The sequence below is a fragment of the Marmota flaviventris genome, chromosome 1 (genome assembly GCF_047511675.1).
Source record: "Marmota flaviventris isolate mMarFla1 chromosome 1, mMarFla1.hap1, whole genome shotgun sequence".
NCBI lineage: Eukaryota > Metazoa > Chordata > Mammalia > Rodentia > Sciuridae > Marmota > Marmota flaviventris.
In genome coordinates, this window is record NC_092498.1 from 101582308 (window position 1) to 101590674 (window position 8367).

The 8367-nt window shown below is 37.9% G+C and overlaps 2 pseudogenes; both read right to left on the bottom strand.

Annotated features, from left to right (window-relative positions):
• Window positions 1–813: 813 nt before the first annotated feature.
• LOC114095168 (large ribosomal subunit protein eL34-like) lies at window positions 814–1169 on the bottom strand (annotated as a pseudogene).
• A 2067-nt stretch (window positions 1170–3236) lies between these two features.
• Window positions 3237–7679, bottom strand: LOC114095169 (zinc finger protein 717-like; annotated as a pseudogene).
• Between the last annotated feature and the right edge of the window lie 688 nt (window positions 7680–8367).

The following is an 8367-nucleotide window of genomic DNA, read 5'->3' on the forward strand; positions in this document are numbered from 1 at the left end:
AAGTTTATACTATTTTCTAAACTCTCTGCTAAATTATATTCATTTTCACAGTAGAATAATACTGAGAAGTAGGGAAATAAGCTTGCTGATTTTGTTTTTGATTTATATGAACTTATATGTTGTTGTTATTCAGCTATATACATAGTTAGTGCAATGATAAATTTTAACAGTGGACATGCAGTTCATGAACTGCTAGCAATGATTGGGAACAGATATAGAATTCTCAAAACCATTCTGGGATAGCTCCTTTTGACTTTAAGAATAATGCTGATCTCCCACGTGATGCACACTTATAAAATTTTTTATTTTATTATGGAGGCAAGTACTGTCAGATCTGTGTTCTGGGAGAGATTCTATCACTCATTTCAGAGCATTTAGCCAAGTTATGGGTTTAATTTCAGTGGAAGTCACCACTAATAATCTGAAATTGGGCTTCATGTGGACACACAACTCGCTGAATTGCATCAGGAATTAGGCTTCATGTCTCCCTTTTTGAAAGGCAGGAGGACTGCAAGTTCAAACCCAGCCTCAGCAAATTAGTGACACTCTGTCTCTAAAACAATAAAAAGGGCTGGGGATGTGGTTCAGTGGTTAAGCACCCCTTGGCTCAAGTTCTAATTCACACACACACACACACACACACACACACACACACACACATCCAACCTGTATTGAGAATAAGGTCCTGAAGGCTCTAACCAGAATTCTTCAATTTTATATTTCTTCCATTTGTTTATTTGACATAGTTCTGTGATATATTATTGGGCACATATATGTATTTTTTCCACAGAACAAGACTTTATGATTCAAGTTTCATTTTTTCATTAAGCTTTCTGACTATGCTTGAACCTTTGACACTTTCACAATTTTCTACTCCTCAATAAGGTAAATATGCTTAATCCTGTCACAAAGACATTTAGCACAGATGGAACCATGGGCCTTGCTGGCTTTTTTTTTTTTTTTTTTTTCCCATTTTAGACAACCTCCTATGAATGTTAGTTTTTACTACACAACACCCTATTAGTATCCCTGGGTATACAACACATGCAGATTTTGGTGCTTTCCCAACCTCCTTGGTGTAAAGGCAAACTCTGTTTCCAGGGTTTGGGGGCAGCCTACTTAGAGGCTGTACTGTAGAAATGTCTACAGTATGTCAAATGCTGGACCATTCTCAGTGTCTCCAGACACCACCTTGAAGAGGAACAGAACTAATTGCTAAATATATGTTGGTATTTCCTCTATGTTACTGAGTGATATTTTTATCCATATAAAATGTCCTTGGATCTCTATTTCAAAATCCATCTCTAGTACTAAGAAAGCTATTTTAGTAATTTTTTGTGGTTTCTGTGTACATAGCTTCATTTTCAACTGTTTGCTTTTGTTTGTAACTTTGAGTTACTCATATACAGTTGTATTTTGTTTTCTAATTAACTCTGCTTTTTTATATATTCCTTAATCCATTTACAGAGTTATTCTAGATACTGTTGGATCTGTCTGCCATTATTGTTTTCAATTCATCCCATATTTTTTCATTCCTTTTTACTGCTAAACAAGTGAATATTTTGTAATGTAGCATTTCAATTTCTTTAATCTTTTCTCTTTATATATTCCTCAATGCCTCAGAGAGTGTACTTGGGATTTTTTCCACTTTGTGAGTTCACTGATGCCTATTTAAACATCATTAGCATGTTCCTGAAGTGGGAAAAATGAGAATGCTAAAAAGTATGACATCAATTAAAAGTTAAAAATTGTTGGGGCTGGGATTGTGGCTCAGCGGTAGAGCACTCGTTTAGCACATGTGAGGCCCTGGGTTCAATCCTCAGCATCACATAAAAAAAAAAAAAAAGGTATTGTTTCCAACCACTTCCAAAAAATAAAAAATGTTAAAAAAAAATTGCAACGTCTTTAATAGGAAGTGATGGTATCAATTGTAGCCTCAGAACCAGGCAAAGCAGCTGGAATTGTGGCCTGTTCTGTAAGTACTCTAAGTTCTATTTGAGATTTTGTTGCCAGCCAATGCCTTTAAAAGTTGGAATGAGGACTACAGTGGAGTTTGGATGTCTCTTAACATCAACATTTAAAAAAATAATTTTTTTAAAAGAAAAATCTAAGATAACTGAATGGTTGTTCTTATGTTGGCAGGTTTTAAAGTAATGTTCCTTTTTTCCATATTCCCCAGACAGAGCTAAGTTAACTGATGATAGTGACCATATGAAAACCTGAGAAACGCAGGCTGTGTCCCAGAGAAAATAAAATAGTTTTGGGGGACGAGTAGTATGTTTATGCTATATAAGATTTTTTCTACTTTGTGAGTTCATTGATGCCTACTGAGGTCTGCTTCTGGTAAAAAAATTTTCCACACTGTTTATATTCATACTCTTCTTCTCACTGTGAATTCTTTGATGCTTCCTGAGGACTAACCTCTGATAACAGGTCTTCAACACTGAATATGTTGATAGTTGTTTCTGCCCTGTGTGGATTATCTCATATTTAGTGAAGGATGACACAGTAGAAACTTCTTTTTTTTTTTTTTTTTTGTACTGGGGATTGAACTCTGGGATGCTCAACCACTGAGCCACATCTCCAGCCCCATTTTTTAAAAAATATTTTATTTAGAGACAGTGCCTCACTAAGTTGCTCAGAGCCTTGCTAAGTTGCTGTGGCTGGCTTTGAACTTGCAATCTTCCTGCCTCAGCCTTCCAAATCGCTGGGATTACAGGCTTGCGCCACCATGCCAGCCTTCTATAATTTTGTTTTTTACCTTTTTTTATTTATTTTTACATGGTGCTGAAGATCGAACCCAGTACCTCACGCATGCTAGGCAAGTGCTCTACCACTGAGCCACAACCCCAGCCCATTCTCCTATAATCTTTACATTCATTTGGTTTCTCCAGTAAGAATACCTGATGCATTCTGAGCCCTCACTTCTGGCAAAGGATTTTCCACATTCATTACATTCATAGGGTTTCTCTCCCTGTGAGAGCTGTCAGATGCTTCCTGAGGTTGTAGTTCTAGTAAAAGATTCTCAACATTCACTACATTCAAAGGGTTCCTAACTTCTGAGTTCTCTGATGTTTTCTTTTGGCTAAAGGTTTTTCCACATTGCTTACACTTTCAGCAAAAGGTCTTCTCACATTGCTTACATTAATAGGGTTTCTTCCCAGTCAGCTGTGACTTCCTGCCAAGGTTTTCCCACATTGATTACATTCATAGGGTTTCTCTCCTGTGTGAATTCTCTAATGTATCCTGAGGTCTGACTTCTGGGCAAAGGCTTTTCCACATTCATTACATTCATAGGGTTCTTCCCCAGTGTGAATTATTTGATGCTTCCTGAGGTCTGACTTCTGGGAAAAGGGATTTCCACATTGATTACATCCATAAGGTTTCTCCCCTGTGTGAATTCTTTGATGTTTCCTGAGGTAGGACTTCTGGTAAAAGTTTTCTCACATTCATTACATTCATAGGATTTCTCACTTGTGTGAGTTTTCTGATGTTTTCTGAGACTGGACTTTCGGGAAAAGGTTTTTCCACACTGCTTAAACTCATAGTGTTTCTCTCCAGTGTGGACAACCTCATGTTGATTCAGTTGTGATTTCCAACAAAAGGTTTTTCCACACTGATTACATTTGTAGGGCCTCTCCCCTGTATGAAGTCTTTGATGCTTCCTGAGACTGAACTTCTGGCCAAAGGTTTTTCCACATTCGTTACATTCATAGGGTGGTTCCCCAATGTGAATTCTTTCATGTTTCCTGAAATCTGACTTCTGATAAAAGGTTGTTCCACACTGCTTACACTCATAGTGTTTCTCTCTAGCATGGACAGCCTCATGTTGACTCAGTTGTGACTTCCAAAAAAAGGTTTTTCCACACTGATTACATTTGTAGGGCCTCTCCCCTATATGAAGTCTTTGATGCTTCCTGAGATTGAACTTCTGGCCAAAGGTTTTTCCACATTCATTACATTCATAGGGTGGTACCCCAGTGTGAATTCTTCGATGTTTCCTGAGACCTGACTTCTGATAAAAGGTTTTCCCACACTGCTTACACTGATAGTGTTTCTCCCCAGTGTGGACAGCCTCATGATATGTCAATTGTGACTTCCAGCAAAAGGTTTTTCTACACTGCTTACATTCATAGGGTCTCTCCCCTGTGTGAGTTCTCTGATGATTCCTGAGGTTGGACTTCTGGCCAAAGGTTTTTCCACATTGATTACATTCATGGGGTTTCTCCCCAGTGTGGATTTTCTCATGTCGAGTGAGGTGTGATTTCTGGCGAAAAGTTTTTCCACATTGATTACATTCATAGAGTTTCACCACAGTGTCGACAGCCTCATTTAGTGTGAGGTTTGACTCCCGGCTGTAAGTTGTTCCATACTGAGTACATTCATAAAGTTTCTCCCCTGTGTGAATTCTCTGAGGGTCTCTGAGGTCGGATTTTTGGTAAAATGATTGAACATATTCAGTACATTTGTAAGGATTCTCACCTGTGTAAGTTTTCCAATGGACTGTAAGGTCTGACCCATAGCTGAAGGATTTCTCACACTGGTTACATGAGTAGGGTCTTTGCTCTGTATGTGTCCCCAGATGTACTGGAAAATCTAATTTGCTAATGATGTTTTTCTCACATTCAAGATAGTCACAGGATGTCATCTCTGTTTGTATTTGTTGATTTTGTTTGAGAGTACACTCTTGATGCTGATCAAAATGTTCAGGACACCTGAGGAATGTCTCAGTTATGTTATAGTCATCACCAGATTTCTCTCCAGGATGCATCTCCTCAGGCTCAAAAGAGAGATGAGAGTTCTGACATATATTAAACTCTTCAGGCGTCATTTGTGAGTACTTTCCATTATTTATAATCAAATCTGAAATACAATTTGGGATCAAAGAAAAAGTGTTTTCTAATCCATCTCTTTTCTCTGTTAACATGTTGTTGGTGTTCATTACATCTTGCCAGAAATGGCTATCTTGACTTCCCTGGTTAGTCTCAATTAAATCATCCATTTTCTTCACATCTAAAATGAGAGAAAAAAAAAAAAAGAACACACCTATGAACTACATCTGAACATTTCTTCTTTTCATGGGACAGCTGGGATTGAACCCAAGGCTTCATGCATAGTAGGCAAGCACTCTTCTACTGGGCCACATCTATAGCCCTTCATGTTTTTGAGAGGGTCCCACCAAGTTCCCAGGCTGGTCTCAATCTTGTGATCATCCAGCCTCAGATTCTCAAGAGGCTGGAGTTACTAAAGACAAGTGTCATCACACCTGGCTTAAATATTTCTATGGAATGCTCATGTATATGTACGAGCATATCCTATGGGCGTAAAATTTTATAAAATACATAACAAGTATTGGTTTTGCATTCTCTTCCTACTGAGTTCATTTAATAAATTGCACTGGTAGTTTTTCTAGTGCACAACTGTTTTTCTATGTTTATTTCATGAAGAGACAGACATTTGGTTAAAATATTCAGCTACTTCTTGCAATAATTCTTCATTGAGTGCTTATACCCTGCCATTAGTTTTCCCTGTTCTTTATCTCCACTTTTTTTTTTTAAAACAATTATCTCCCACTGACATTCTTCTCATTATTCTGTTTTGAAGGTGGCAAGAATTTCCGTGACCAGCTCCTTGTAGGGTGAATCAGGTCAAATGACTGTCCCCTAGAGAAGGAACATGGGTAATGGAAAGTGTTTTGTATCTATGTTCATTTAGTTTTCATTTTTCCCTGGGGAAAGACTATAAGTATATGGGAGTTTTCTAAATATAAAATTGTTTTACACTCTAGAAAAGGACAGCTTTCTGACAATTTCTAATTTAACCTGGCTTCCTCCAGTTCTCAGAACCAAAACAAGTACAGGAAGCTTCAGAGCCCCACCCTGAACACTCACCTTTGGTGCCCATAATATCTGGAAAGTGTTTTTCTGGCTCTTTCTGAGATTAACAGCCCTGGCATTTTCCCCACTATTCCTGGGACATGCAGCAATTGGTTGATAATCCACTGCTTTTGAGGAATATAATCTCATGCACTGCAGTGTTAGCACTTTTGCTAATTTTATGCAAAGTGGAGTCTTCTGTACATTTCTCATTGTGTATGTTGTTTTAGGATAATAGCCACAAAGAGAAAAGGGAAATGCTAAATTCAAATTCTACTCCCCAAAATGCCAGCTCAATGTAAAACCCTTGGTTCTGTTGTGCTTCAGGCCAGAATTTCCTGACTCTTCCCCAAGTCCAAGACCACCCCTTTCCATGCTCATATTCTGGATCCTCACTTTGACAATTTCTGATATCCTGGTTCACATATGTGACTCTGGACTTCTCTCATTTTCTTTATGAAATCCTTTGTTGAATTTCTAAGGATAACTTTACCACATTTACACTATCAATTTCCAAATTTACATTTCCAAGACTGAGGTCTGCTTGCAAATCTAGATCTTTTTTTTTTTATATCAACCTATGTTTTTTTCTGTAAAATTTCAAAACCAGTAACTGAAACAATACCAGTGTAAATATTAATAATTCCCCTAAAAATATAACCTAGTTGAAAAGTGCTTGACGAGTATGCACAAGGACCTGGGTTTTATGCCCAGCCCCATAAAAACAAATCAACCAATGAACAAAAAAAATCACCCTAAGGCTGTCTTCTCTCACCATCCTTTTTAAATTATAACATTTCCTGTTTCTCTCTGTCTCACTCTGGTTAAATATTCTTCACAGTTCTTAACTGCCTACTCAATACACAGGAACTTCTCATTTAAATATTATCATAAATAAATTCTATGAGAGGCACAGAATCACCATCATTGCTGTCATAGGTACAAATATAAAATTAATGGTAGTAAAAATATGCTCCATTAGGATGTGCTTGAAGCATAAAGAAATTTATGAAGAAATGTCTGACAGCAAAAAAAAAAAAAAGTACATGAGAATGAAGAATAAGAGAACAGAGAATCAGAAAAAGTAGAAATCAAAGAAAAATGTCTAAGAAGTGTCTAAGAGACTAGATTTGGTGTAAATGTAAGAAAATATTCAGCAAAATTGAAGGTAGGAATATATGTGAGAGTCCTCCTTAGTGATTATATTTCACATGTCTTATGTATATAGAATAGCTGTTCTCATGTCTGGGACCTAGGGGAATGCTTGTGAAGACAGCACAACATGACCAACATCTCCTGGCTCTCCTCTTCAGGACCTCCCAGCCCAATATGCACTCACTGATGCTCTCATTGGGGAGTTCTCCCATCCACGGCTCTGCTCCTTGCTCCAGGTTCACTTCAGGTTTGCTGATGCAATGTCCTGTTAATGGCAAATAACTTGGGACTTTACCAAACTATTAAGGCAGGTTCTTTGAAGAATTTCAACAGCTCAACTTCAGGGGCTAGGCAACTAAGAAGCCTATGTAAGCCTTTTAGAGATGGGAACACAATCAATTCTTCATAGACTGGAATCTTCCATATAAACAGCATTAAATCCTACAAGTGTTCATGTGTTTACTATAGAAAGGGCTTGCTTCTGAGAATAACTGCAGAGTTTCACTCACCCAGTGACATCAGGGAACTGTAGGTCTCCAACATCAGGTCCCTGTGCAGAGTCCTCTGAGTATCATCCAGGTCCTGCCACTCCTCCCAGGTGAAGTCCACAGCCACATCCTCAAATGACACTAGTACTTGTAACAGCATATTTCTCAAATCATCAGTCCTAGTCTAAAGGATGTGCTGTGGGGTGGGGGTTATGTGAATTTTACATAGAATGCAGCTTGCTTTGTACTCTACATGGCAGGGAAAAGAAAAATCATACACTATCCTGCCCTTTTAATTAAATACTTATTTATCTTTACCACCGGGAATTATACTCATGGCATTATACATATTAGGCAAGCACTCTACCACTGAGATACAAACCCAGCCCTGTTCATTTCACTTTGAGATAGGGTCTTGATAAGTTGTACATGCTGGCTGGAACTTATGATCCTTCAGCCACAGCCTCCTAAGTAGTTAAGATTAAAGTCATGCATCATTTTATTAATTAGTTACTAATGCTATTATCAAGCTTACCTTCTGGATCTGAAAATCAACCTTGTTGCTAGGGATTAAAGTGTGAATATAATTTTGCTTGTTCAAAACACTTATTATTTAGTATGAAGACAACACAAGAATAAATACCCACAATAATTTCTTTGATGAACCAAACACAACTTCCATGTAGATGAATTGAGGAAGGAGAATAAAGTTCTATTTTGTACTATAAGACTGCCCCTCGCTGAAAAACCAAAAACATTTAAGCTCTGCCATGTATCAACCATGTGTTCTCATGACAGCAGGAATCCAGTCACCAGCACACAAACACCACACACCTGGCTGAATCCAG